The 13,086-nt window shown below is 40.3% G+C and overlaps 1 long non-coding RNA gene across 1 annotated transcript; it reads right to left on the minus strand.

The window, feature by feature from the left end:
- Positions 1-1,579: 1,579 nt before the first annotated feature.
- On the minus strand, positions 1,580-12,296 carry LOC121062641. The gene is made up of 4 exons (XR_005815646.1): positions 12,125-12,296; positions 5,262-5,293; positions 4,409-4,498; positions 1,580-2,076 (listed from the first exon to the last, which is right to left on the minus strand). It is a non-coding gene; the product is annotated as an uncharacterized LOC121062641 (long non-coding RNA).
- Positions 12,297-13,086: the final 790 nt, after the last annotated feature.

The raw sequence follows: 13,086 nt of genomic DNA on the forward strand, positions 1-13,086 counted from the left end.
GAAATGTATATTAACCTGTTTAGTAGGTACACAATCTTTCTCAAAATTTCTCAACATAGCTGGTTTTATTCAAATATTTTGAACTTAATAGCTTTAACACATTGTGCAAAAATATTTGTTCAGGTTCATTGTTCACAAGTATTTTACTTTCACTCCATGCTCCTCCTGCCCCACACTTTCTCCATTTAAATAAACACATAGGAAATTAACAAAGTCTGTGACCTAACAAGTGGCAATTCATAAATTCATTAGATTAAAAAAGACTAGTAACATAGCAATTCCTTTAATAGGTTTCCTTCCAATCTCTAATTTACATTTCTGTCTGCCCTGGCAAAGATATTACTTCATTAAGACCTTTTTTTTCCTAAATTAGAGAAATTTTAATGACTTCTCTTATTTATTGCTTCCATATGCAAGTAGTTATCTTTCTTGCAAATGGAAATGAGACCCAAAATTGCAACAAATGGGGCCAAGCCGCTGAGTGCATATGTTCCTTTTTGGAGAAAGTACACATGCCTGATCGAATTAACTTTAACCTCTCTGTCCATTGAACAGACATCCTCTAATGTGGGGGCTTTTAAAACTGTTCTCGTTAAATTTATTTTGAATCGCTGAGAACACTCTATCACGGTTTCAACAAATAACCTCTGATAATATTAAACACCTGGTAAGCACAGTACCCAGGGGACCCTGTGCTGCCGTGTTTGACCTGTGACCTCCTGCAGTGAAGTTCGGCCCTTGTGATCCACTCGGATGCAGACAAGAAAGCTATTCTGAGGGAAAACACCTGCTTGCAAGGGCTGACCCCAAGCCAGTGCACGGCTGAAAAAAGTCAGCTGGGCAGAAAGAGACCAGAGCCTTGTGCAGGTGTTTCCTACAGCACCATACAGCCAAAATAATAAAAAAAAATAATAAATAAATAAAAAAAAAGAGAGAAAATAAAGGATAATATGGATAACAGTTAGGTTCTCTCTCAGCTGTTTATTTGGGTTTGCATAGCCTGAGCTTCTCCCAGTAGAAGCTGAGGAAATAAGGAAGAACCTACTGGTTCTGCATTTCTAAGTCTGCCAGGACTGGGGCAGAGTAAGCTGGAGCAGATCCACAACCCTCTGAACTCTAATGAGAGTATAGCTATACCAAGAAAGCAAATGTGGAGGCTTCTTCCCTTCTTTCCTACCCATGGCTTTGGCTGCTGTGTGTATATTCAGGGGGAAAAAAAAAAAAAAAAAAAAAAAAAGGAAAAAAAAAAAGCTATGAGTGGATGTCTTCTTCCTCAAGAGAGTCTTTTTGGCTCTTATTTTCCTCTTAGTGAGATGTCCTCTAATTTACCCTTATTTAAGAAATGCATCATAAATGAGGGTTAAAAGCAGCAACAACAAAACCTCCTGCTAAGAAAGAGGAAGAAGTAAATCCTTCCCTAGCTAAGTTAAGGTTTTTGCAGCATTTTATTTTATGCAGCGTAATTATGATCCTTTTTAAGTACATCGAGTCCCACTTTCATTCAGCGTTTTTCAGTCACATGTCACATTACTCATTTTTGTCAACAGGTCTGCAAAACGACAGGGCAACACGAGGAAAATATTTAATCTATCTCTTTATTTATTAAGTGAGTATCATGAAATAAGATGACAGGGATGGAAACCTAACCCTTTTGAAATTCTTCCGTTAATTTCTTCATAGACTTTTTTCCAAGGTCACCGTTCGATGCAGGGCTTGAATGTCACTCACTTGCACACTCACAGGCTGTCAGCACACCTCCATTCACCTGATGAGAGCGCCTTCAGCTGGCATCAATAAAATCCTTCCATTTCCGACAGTCTCTGGCTCTGGAGCTCTCAGATATTAAACAGCCAATTCTGGACCATTTAAAAAGAGAAAGGCGGCAGAGGTAGGAAGAAAGGAATGGCTGTTTCTGTGCAAGAAGAATTCAGCTATGACTTGTCAGAATTCATTTCAGCTTTGCCTTTTATAGCCTTCAGATCCAAATTGCTTTCCATCACTCTGGCAAAGGCTGGATTTGTATGCCTGTCCTAAATCTGGAAGGTCAGTGCAGTGTTCATTGCACAACCAGCCTCACTAATATAACAAAATTCAAAAATAAATAAATGGGGGGGGGAGGGGGAGGGATAGAAAGGGAAGAAAGGAAGGAAGAAAGAAAGGAAGAAAGAAAGAAAAAATTATTGGCAAGCACACTGATACTAACAATTTGCCTTCATCTTTTGCCCAGCATCTTGGGCCTGACAAAGACCAACATCTGAAAACAATCATTGGAGCATATTAGTTTTTTTTCCAAGCCATATCAAACTACAGTGTAATAACAAGACATTTATTCTGCGGTATTTTAAGGTTTAAACAATTTGCAATCTACTTCCAAGATGACTGAGATAGAAGCAGGAAGAACACAAGTTCTTTAAGTAACTTCCTCACTGTTCCCTAGTCCTACACTGGGAACACTTGACACCCAACTGCATTCATCCTGCTGGAAGTAAATGCAAGTCATCACTTCACATAAGACTGTTGGTATGATTTCTGCCAGGGCTGATAACAATGTCCTATTGTTGATGAGCCTCTGTCAGTTCCACTTAGCAGTGAGAATGTCAAATTGTCAAGTGTTTTTAAGACTGGAAGGCGAGAGACAACCAGTACCAATTTCACTTGGAGCCAGAGGGTTGAAACCCCCCAGATGTCCTCACTTTACAGGGTAACACAATGTGATGGGAGGCTGTAGCCACTGGAAAAACAGTGAAGACATTTTTTAAGATTACGCTCTTGGGAGTGTAAAAGGACAACATCTTTACTTATTCTTTAGAGAATCTCCAGGCTGTCTTTAACAACAGCATAAAAATTAAATTAAATCCAGACATTAGACCTGAAAATTTCCAGTCCATCTGTAAGTCCTCTGTTCTTAGGGGATTTCCTTCTACCTGTCTATAGCACCACTATTGCTTAAATTTAATTACTGTTCCTCAAATAGTGGTGCACAGTCATTATTCCATACAGAAGGAAATCTGACCTGTAAGAATCACTATATGTAATCAGGTTGCTTACTCTGTGGCCATGCAGTCACATGTACTGACAGTCCAAAGCTGGGCCCTAGCAGATCAGTGCCCATGTCTCACCGCTGTCTCCACCAAGACTCCCTGAGCAGAATGAGTGTAGAGACACAGGGCTGGCTTTAAAGCACCTGGATCCCAGCAAGGTCCACCATGGTAGAAGCAAGGTGCCTCTGAGGTTCCTCGTCATTTAGTCAGAGAAAGGCCCTGAATGAGGTGGTTGCCTAGAGGAAGGAAATATTAGGAAAAGGGACAGGGACAGAATTTAGGACTACTGAAAACAATGTGTACCCTTTCTCATCCCTCGGGGCCATTCTTTTGGGCTGAGTCTGGTAGGGAAGCCAGCTCATTACAAGTCACCTTTTCTCTGCTCTGCAGATAAAAGGCACTTTGACTTTCAGAACTCTTGACTTGGCAGCTTTCACTGGCACAACATGAAAAATGAAGAAGAAACACTTCAGAAAAAAATAACACTGTAAAAAAAGATTTCCTTCATGCTTTATTAATCTTTGTCTTCTGGTTTAACATCAAGTAATCAGCTTTCAACACTGCCTATTTTAATAGCCTGCTATTCTGCTCTGCACTGTTAGCTCTCTTCCAAACTATTTCTGCTTAAGCAGTAGCCAAATACAGCAAACAAGACAACTTAACCTGATGCAGTCCCAGGGCTCTCTGTTGTTTCCTGCATGCTGGATTCCTGTTTAATTTCACCATTGGTGCCTTACTCATCCTTGCTATTCCCTGGTATTCTCCACGTGGCAGTCTCAGTTTCCAGCTGAGCACTAATCCTTCCAGGATCTTTTCTATAAAGTTTTATTCACCATTTCATGGTCTGAGATAATTGTTATTGTTTCACAATGTTTAGGTGTTAACGAGAATTATGGGGGAAGGGAAGGAGAAATAAAGAGATTGTGTTTTCTTCTTTCTTCAACATCTGACTCAAGTGCTCTGCCAAAAGTATTCTGTTGAATTTAGGAAGGTTTTTTTAATATTATTTATTTATTTTAAATTGATTTTTTTCCTTCTTGTTTTGGTCTCATGACTTTAAAAAAAAAAAAAATCTGCTGCTTTAGATAAAATCATCCTCCACAACAGCCACCTGGTAATGAGACTATCCAAACTGTTAACAACAAGGGTGAAAAGCAACTAAGAGTTTTAGAAAATATATCAGTTCTCTTGTCCTTGTGCATATGCTACCCACTGACTAATAGAGATTAAGATTTTTTTCCTCCCTACAAAGATATATCATTCCAAAGATGCTTAAAACAGCCATATTTCTTGGGAAGCAACAGGTTCCAGTGACAGAGCAGCAGAGCACTGAGACATTTTGTCTGGTGTGGTAAGGCTACACTTACCTTACTAAGATTTTGTCCAAATCTGGGTTTAGGGTTTAAAGGTGTTTAATAAGAAGCATTTTCTCACCCTCCTGCACCTTCTGGATCTTGCTAGGAAAAGACAAAGCACAATACAAAATACTGCTCTTATGATAATCAAAGAAACCAATGAATTCCTGCAGGTTTCAAGGGATTCTCATCAGGGTGATTTCCTTTATTTTCCCTTTAATTCATTTTCCTATATTTTCCCTTTAATTCATCATCCTGATTTTCCAACAACATTGGGGTTTCTTATCTCCCCCACTCACAAGAAAACTGTATTTGTACAAATAAAGAATGAGTGTGAGCCTACCACAAAGGAGATGCAACAGTCTAAACTATACTGGTAAAACATGTTCAGAACAACAACAACGAAAAGCCAAACAAACAAACAAAAAAACACCTCATTGGTAGACCTTGAAAAGAAAAACAGCACCTCTCCAGTTGTTCTCTAATCAGTCCCAGGTACAGATTTGCTATGGGTTAAGAAGGGAAGCAGAATTTCTTTTACTACTGCCTGCCAAATGCATAGTTGTTGCTGTTTAGGAAAGAATGTTCTCCCTTTTCCCAGCTTGTTTGAGTGGTAAATTACCTTTTCCTTAGTTTTGTGGAAAAACATTCTCTCTGGAAAGCAAACCTGATAGTATACATACTTTGATTTTTATGCCGTTTCTATTAAACAAGTTTGGCTGAGTAAAATCTGATCTCCTTTGGTACTACACATGTATATAATCAAGTAGTAAAGGCTTGCCACAGTTCTCCACATACCAACTTGCAGTATTTTCAAATATTGCCTTACTCAAACCATTAGTGATACACTTACAAAAGCTCTTACCTGACATGCTGGAAAAGTTCACTTGAGCAACTCTGAAAAGGCAAAGAGAAAAAGAAAGAAAAAGAAGGTGTAAGAAGGTGAATAAATTATTGCAGCCCTGGGGCAGTGTGTGAGTTTTACGGGGCTATTTATTTTGCTTTTCAATAAAAATGTGTAATAGACCCGCTGGACCTATTACTTGCCCACTGGACCCATTACCTCGATTGAACAAGGGCAGTGCAGCTTAAAGACGGGGCTGATTGGCAGCCCAGCCTCCTCTAGCCCAGCTTGGGCTGCACCAGGGTTTGCAGCCCACTGCCGCTCTTGCAGGGTCTGGTTCACACCTTCCCTAAAGTGAGAAAATGCAAAAACAGATAGATAGGCTGCAGGAAGCCCTGGCGCCAGAGTGGCAGCACAAAAGCACATTACGGCCATGAGGAAAAGCAGGTGTGAACTTTCTGTTGTTCAGCCAAGTATCTTCACGGCCTGAAGTTGTTTAGCAGGCCAGGCTTGGCCAGGCAGAGTGTGCTGTACAGCTACATCTGGGACATGGTGTCCTCAGGTAGGAAGGAATTCTGTGATAATCTCTGCTGCTTGAAGACTTGATCTAGCAAAGTGCTGAGCACTGGCATGACCTGGCCAAGCACAGAAGTTCAACTTACATACTTAAAGTTAGTCATATACAAAAGCGCTTTTCAGCTAGACCTCTGCCATTTCTCAAACTCTGGTTCTATTCTTAGCACAATGCTCAGTACTCTAAAGGGTTAAACACATTTAAACAAATGTTCAGACCTCTTGCAATAATTAATCACTATAAACACAAAATTTAGAAAAATATTTTTAATACTGATAATTATAAATGAAATACTTCATATTATTTAAGTTTCATATCATGGCCTCTTTTGTGGTGGCATGAACAGATGCAAAGAGACAAAAATGCATTTTGCTTTATATTCTCAAGTCTGATATGTGGCAGGAATGGGAAAGAACCCAGTAGTTTCCCATGGAAGGCCTGTATACCTATAGCATATTTAGAAGAAATAGAATAAAAGAAAGCTTATGATACAACTGAAAAAATTTCTACTAAAAATATTCCAGTTAAAATGGCTCTGGCACTGCATGAAGTCAGAAGATTCAGTTGGTTTTCTCTTGTAAGAAAATGGTGGTAATTTGTTATTATAACATAAATGCTTAAAATAAAAATGAATAAATAGAAGGAAGAGATTTTTTTTCCATTTTCCATTTATCTATTTATTTATTTATTTTTAATGCTAGGTCCTGTTATCAAGCACATATTTTATGTTTTTGGTATTAAACATAATACCAAAATCTACCAGAGTAGTCAAACATCCTTCTGCAGCAATAAAGACAGTATTATGGAATGCAACACCCACATATATGAAATTATTGTCACACACAGACCTCAAAAACTCTTGCAAGGGAGGTAAGTATCATTATTTGTGTTTTGTAGCTGTAGAAACTTATGAAAAATTGCTTATCTGTCCAAGGAGATATTGGCAGGATGCACTTTCATTGCTATTGCAAACAGCTTCATAAGAAGGTTTGCTTCAGTTTGCATTACTGAATCCTGCCCCCAAATTATTGAATCATGCCCCCTGATTCACTTGTGTCTAGGACTAACCAAGAAGTTCAAAGTAGTTATGTGTGCAAATACCTCAAGATACCTTGATACACAGCTGTGTCAAGATATTTTGGCATCCTCACAACTGAGCCATTCTCCCTGCTTGTTCCTTCCTCAGCCATCATGCAGTTCGCTCTACACTGAATTGGACTCTCACAGTGTCAGGCTTGGAGCCTTTATTTTCCCCATTACTGCTAGGTTAGGTGCCACTCTACCAGGTCTAAAGGTCAATTTGGAAGCTGTGAAGATGCACTTCAGGCTCACTACTCAAATGAAAGGAGAGAAGCCACATACTGTCATACAATTCTATTTGCTATCTTCCCCCAAAGGACATCTGCTCACTGCATCCTTACTGCATTTTTAAAGTAAAGTTAATGGTCTTTAAATGCTGGAAGTTGAGCATGGAGTTGCTTGGCTTTCTTTTGTGGCAGCGGAGGTCACAGGAAACAGATACTCTTTTTCTGCTGCTCTAATTCAACCCCTAATTCTTTTTTTTTTTTTAAGATTTATTATTTTTTATTATTACTATAATGGGCCATATTAGAGCTCCTTCTCACATATATAACCTATAACAAAAAGTTATTTTTTGAATAGAAGCAAGTTGGAGGAAAGAAAGACTAGTGTTGGCTGCTGCTCTTTTGAGTACTGGTGTATATTCATGTTGGAAATGACATTTCTATAATTCTACAAAAATTAATTAAATAAATAAATAAATAAATTAGAATTTTCTAGATGGTTCCTGGAAAACTTCTGAATAATGACAACTGGAAGGCTAGAATTCACTTAGAAATGGTGCCTTATTTATTCTGTATTTGTTTTTTTAGTGCATAAAACAATCAAAGCAGGGAGATTGCCATTTAAGTGCTAAGTAGGCTGCCAATAGTGATTTGTACTTTAATCTTTTAAAATATTTCTGGATGTTTTTGTCCTATAAAAAATGATTGTAAAGATCGAACATAATGTGAGCATGAAACAGGATAAACTGGAAAGAAATTCAGCCTCTGGGCCAGAGTCTAAAGCTGTAAAACAATCCTTCCTGGCCACTGTCTTGGCCCATAAATTGGGAAGGAAGCCACCAAACTTTGTATTCCTTCTTAGGGCAGTGAGAATCATTCAAATGCAGCTGCCAAACCAAAGCACTTTTTTTTAGAAAAGTTGGCTCAGCCTGAACTAAATTAAACAGGTTTTGTTTCTTCTTGAAGAAATGAAGGAAAAAAAAAAAAAAAAAAAGAATAAAGTGTTTGGGTCAATAGAGAACAGAACACTTCATTTAGAGGCACTGCATATAAAAGCAAATGAAGCAAAGAGCCAGATCCCAGAAGGAGGGAGATGTTTCCCTCCTTTTATCCAAGAGACCAGTAGTTAAAGTACCATATAGGGCACAGGAGACCCGCATTCCACACTGCTTGTGAGAATGTAATGTATAGCCTAACTCCCGGTCCATAGCTACTTCTGCCATATGTTAGTCTCATTTTCTCAACTGAAGCATGTTGTATGGAACTGCATCTCCATACAGTGACGCAAGTCCATGCGGGACATGGGGAAGAAGGGACTTGGTTATTGAATCAGGTCATCACACAACCATGTAAGTTGGAAAGGACCTCAAGACCTCTCTTGACCCACACTCCACTCAACAGATTTACCTGTGTATCAGACGTTGTCTGTTGCCTCTTGTCCTAGTCTTCCACAACTCTGGGACGAGTTTGGCTCGGTTTTCTCTTGTTATGTAACTGTACACAGCAATTAGATTCCACCAAATCCTTCTCTTCTGCAGGCTGAACAGACCCAGCTTTCTCAGCCTCTCCTCAGCCAGCATGTTCTTCAGCCCCTAATCAGCTTAGTGGCCACTCATGGGAAGAGCTATGAGTATTGGGGAGCCCAAAACTGGGCACAGTATTTCAGATGTGGTGTCTCAAGTGCCAGATAGAGGCAAAAGATCATCCTGTCCACCTGCCAGCTAGGTACGAACATAGTTAATACAGCTGAGGATGCCTGTGGTCTTCATTGATTGACTTATGTTCACATTGATGACATAGGTTCCTCTTATCCACCAGGACTCCCTATATCCCATTTTGCACAGCTGACTTCCTGGATCAGGTGTCCAGGTGTCCAAAAGTGCTAGACAAGCAATGACTACATGCACAGAAAGTCTGGCAACACAGTCCCCTGATCTCCTCATACTATTTTTACTTTTTTGTGGTGAAATGTTCGAAGAACTTAAGTGGGCAATGAACCTTACCCACCACCTTATTCCCCTGTGGTACCTGTTACCACTTAATATAATCATGTCAATAGAGCAGTAAGAACAGTCTGGCAAGCAGCTAAAAGGGATTTTTGATTGATGTGCAGCCAGGGGTAGGGTGAGAGTGGTGAAATGTTTTGGATTGAGATTAACCAAACATTAATATGTCTAAAATTAAAGAGCAGAATGTTATAATCTTTAAGAATATACCATGAACTGGTGTCACAGAGGGAGCAAAAAGACAGGCAAATTGTGTGGCACCTAATGACATGCATTCAGTGAGCATCCCCTGAGGAGCTGCTGACACTACTACAAATTGCTTCATCATTTCAGTTCAGCTACAAATGCATCCATGCAAAGATGGCTGGAAACTTCCCTTTCACTCCCTCACATACTCATACATGCACGTACATGCACATCCCCCCTTTCACACACACAGACATCTGACGTGTACCATAAATTTCCATAATGTGCTTAGGGATACGAGGAATTATTTAAAAAGGCTAATTACTATCACTGTCTTTTTTATACCGTCTTACAGATTGCAGAGTCTTCTTGAAAGCTGGATTACCCTTTCATATCTTATCTTTGGATAAAACACAGAATCATGACTTAAAGACTTGCACCATATTTCTGTCCTCATTTAAAAACACTGTGCAAAGTGACTGTACGCTTTTGTTGGAGAGGATGGAAAAACAAATACTGCACCAGTACGTGTTATATGATGTACTTCTATAAAGATCACATTAATGAAAGAGATATTATGGGTGATCATAGCCTAGAAATCTTCTCATTAAGAATATGGCTCATATGAAGAAACACAGCATAACAGATGGGCATTGAAAAAGTCATTCTTTTGCACTTAAATCTATTAAAATTCTATTAATTTCAGAATATAATTGAAATCATTGGAATAACAAAAATACAACACCTTCCTCTTTGTATGGGGAGTTTTACTTCATTTGTATCTATGAATACTGTGTGCAAAAGCAATATGAGTTTGTGCATGGGTGGTGCACCTCTCCTATGAAGACACGCTGAGAGAGCTGGGGTTGTTCCACCTGGATGAAAGGAGGCTCCAGTGAGACCTTATTGTGGCCTTCCAGTACCTAAAGGGGGCCTACAGGAAAGCTGGGAGTGACTTTGTACAGGGGCATGTAGTGATAGAACAAGGGATAATGATTTTAAATTGAAAGATATTAGATTTAGATTAGACATTAGGAAGGGTGATGAGGCCCTGGAACAGGTTGCCCAGAGAAGTTGTGGATGTCAGGTATGATTCCCATCCCTGGAAATGTTTAAGACCAGGCTGGATGGAGCTTTGAGCAACCTGATCTAGTGGGAGGTGTCCTTGCCCATGGCAGGGGATTGGAACTAGATGATTTTTAAGGTCCCTTCCAACCCAAACGTTTTTATGATTCCATTATTCTATGAAATATCTCCAGAAATAGGGTCCAAATTATCTGAGTCAGGTTTTCATAAAGCAAAAAGTGTACCAAAAATATATCTGCCTTCTCTGGAATTTCAGCATCATCATTAGCCTTAACAATGCTAAACCTCAAACAGTTTAACACTGCTGAAGTACAGTTTGGGAGGAAGTTGTGTGTGCCCCAGAAACTCCCTTTCACAGTTTGGTTTGAGTGGACACAGACTTCACCTTTATGCTTGTGAACAACAGATGATTTACACTGCATTCAAGGAGCAGCTCGATTGAGGTGAGGCTGTGCAGGGAGGACCTGAAGGACAAAGTCACGTGCCCAGAAAACCTTTCAGGACCTCATCTTTTGGCTGAGATTTGGGGCTCATCTCTGGGACACTGTTTTTCCTGTTGATGCCGCTACATTGACTGTTGCATTATGCAGAAGGCTAACAAATACAGACCATGAGGCTGTCTCTCTAGCACACTCAAAGATGTGTTTCTGTTCACCTGTCCACAAAAGGCAAACCTGCCAACAGCCTGCAGCCTGCGAGTATCCAGTCAGCACTGTCTCTGGGCATGTTTAAGAGACAAAGCACACCTTAGTGGTACATTTGGATGGGCCTGAGCAAACAGGGCCTGACACACTCCAGCTGATAGGTTACAGTAACATTGAATATGGTGCTTATACGCTTGCTTGGTGATTTCTACTTCTGACTAAGTCCCTTAAAATGCTACCTAAGCTTAACAGTAACATAAACAGCTGTAACTCCTATCTGACAGAGACAGTGGTCTGAGTTTCAAAAGAAGAGCTTTCCATTCAAAACTGCCTTGTTGTCTTTCCTTCTTCCTAAATAAATTCCTATTCCTGGGAAATTGACACACTCAAATACTTCTCTGAAACACATCTACACCAATGCACATAGCACAGGGAACAAATAGGAAGAATTAGAGATCTGTGTGCAGTTGCAGGGCTTTGATCTCATTGCAATTACAGAGACACTGTGGAATAGCTTGCATGACTGGAATGTTGTCATGAATGGCTACATGTGTTTTAGGAAAGACAGGCCAGGAAGGTGAAGTGGTGGAGTTGCACTTTATGTGAGGGAACGCCTGGAAAGTATAGACCTTTGCCTCAGGGTGGATGATGAGCAAGTCAAGACCTAATGGGAAAGGATTAAAGGACAGACTAACAAGGATGATACTACTGTGAGTGCTTGCTACAGGCCACCTGATCAGGAGGAGGAAATAGATGAGGCCTTTTACAGAAATCTTGATGTAGCCTCACAGTCACAGGCTTTGGTTCTTTTGGGGTTTTCAACCACTCTGACATCTGCTGGAGGAAAACACAGCTAGGCACAAACAATCCAGTAGGTTCCTGGAAAACACTGATGATAACTTTCTGACACAGGCGATGGAGGAGCCAATGAGGAAAGGTGTTCTGCTGGACCTTGTACTAATAAACAAAGAAGAACTGGTTGGAAATGTAGCCTCGTCTGCCATGACCATGAGATCTTGGAGTTCAGTGTCCTGTGAGGAGGAAACAGGGCAATATCACAACCCTGGACTTCAGGAGAGCTAACCTTGGCTTCTTCAGGGACCTTCTTGGAAGAATTCCATGGGAACAGGCCCAAGAAGGAAGAGGGGTCCAAGAGAACTGTTTTCTATTCAAAGATCACTTCCTCCAGGGTCAAAAACAGTGCATCCCTTTGGGCAATAAATCGAATAAAGAGAGCAGGAAATCTGCATGGATGGGCCATGAATACCTGGAAAAAAAAAAAAAAAAAGAAAGAAACATAAGCAGGAGATGTACAGGAGGAGGAAGCAAGGACAGGCAAAGTGAGATTAATACAAAGACAGAGAGTAGGCAGAAATCTCATGAGGAAGGTCAAGGCCGATTTGTAATTAAATCTGGCTAGAGATGTTAAGGACAACAAGAAGGGCTTCTTCAAATGCATCAGTAACAAAAGGAAACTAGGGAAGATGTAGGCCCACTAATAAATGGGGTGGGGACCCTGGCAACAGAGAATGTAGAGAAGGCAGAGATATTGAATGCTTTCTTTGCTTCAGTCTTCACTGCCAAGGCCAACCCTCAGGAATCCCTGACCCAAGAAACCAAGAAGAAAGTCTGGAGAAAGTAAGACTTTCCCTTGGTTAAGGAGGATTGGGTTAGAGAACATATAGGCAAACCTGACATCCACAAGTCCATGGGCCCTGATGCAATGCACCCATGAATTCTGAGGTAGCTAGCAGACATGATTGCTAGGCCATTCTTGATCATCTTTGAAAGGCCATGGCATTCAGGAGAGGTGCTTGAGGCCTGGAAGAAAGAAAAGGTCACCCTAGTCTTCAAAAAGGGCAAGTAGGAGTACCCAGGAAATTACTCACCTCAATCCCTGGAAAGGTGATGGAGCAGCTCATCCTGGAGGTCATCTCTAAGCATGTGGAAGACAAGAAGGTGATCAGTAGTCATCATAGATTGACCAAAGGGAAATCATGCTTAACATACCTGATTGCCTTCTATGGACAACTGACTGGATAGATG

The sequence above is a fragment of the Cygnus olor genome, chromosome 1, assembly GCF_009769625.2.
Source record: "Cygnus olor isolate bCygOlo1 chromosome 1, bCygOlo1.pri.v2, whole genome shotgun sequence".
Lineage (NCBI taxonomy): Eukaryota > Metazoa > Chordata > Aves > Anseriformes > Anatidae > Cygnus > Cygnus olor.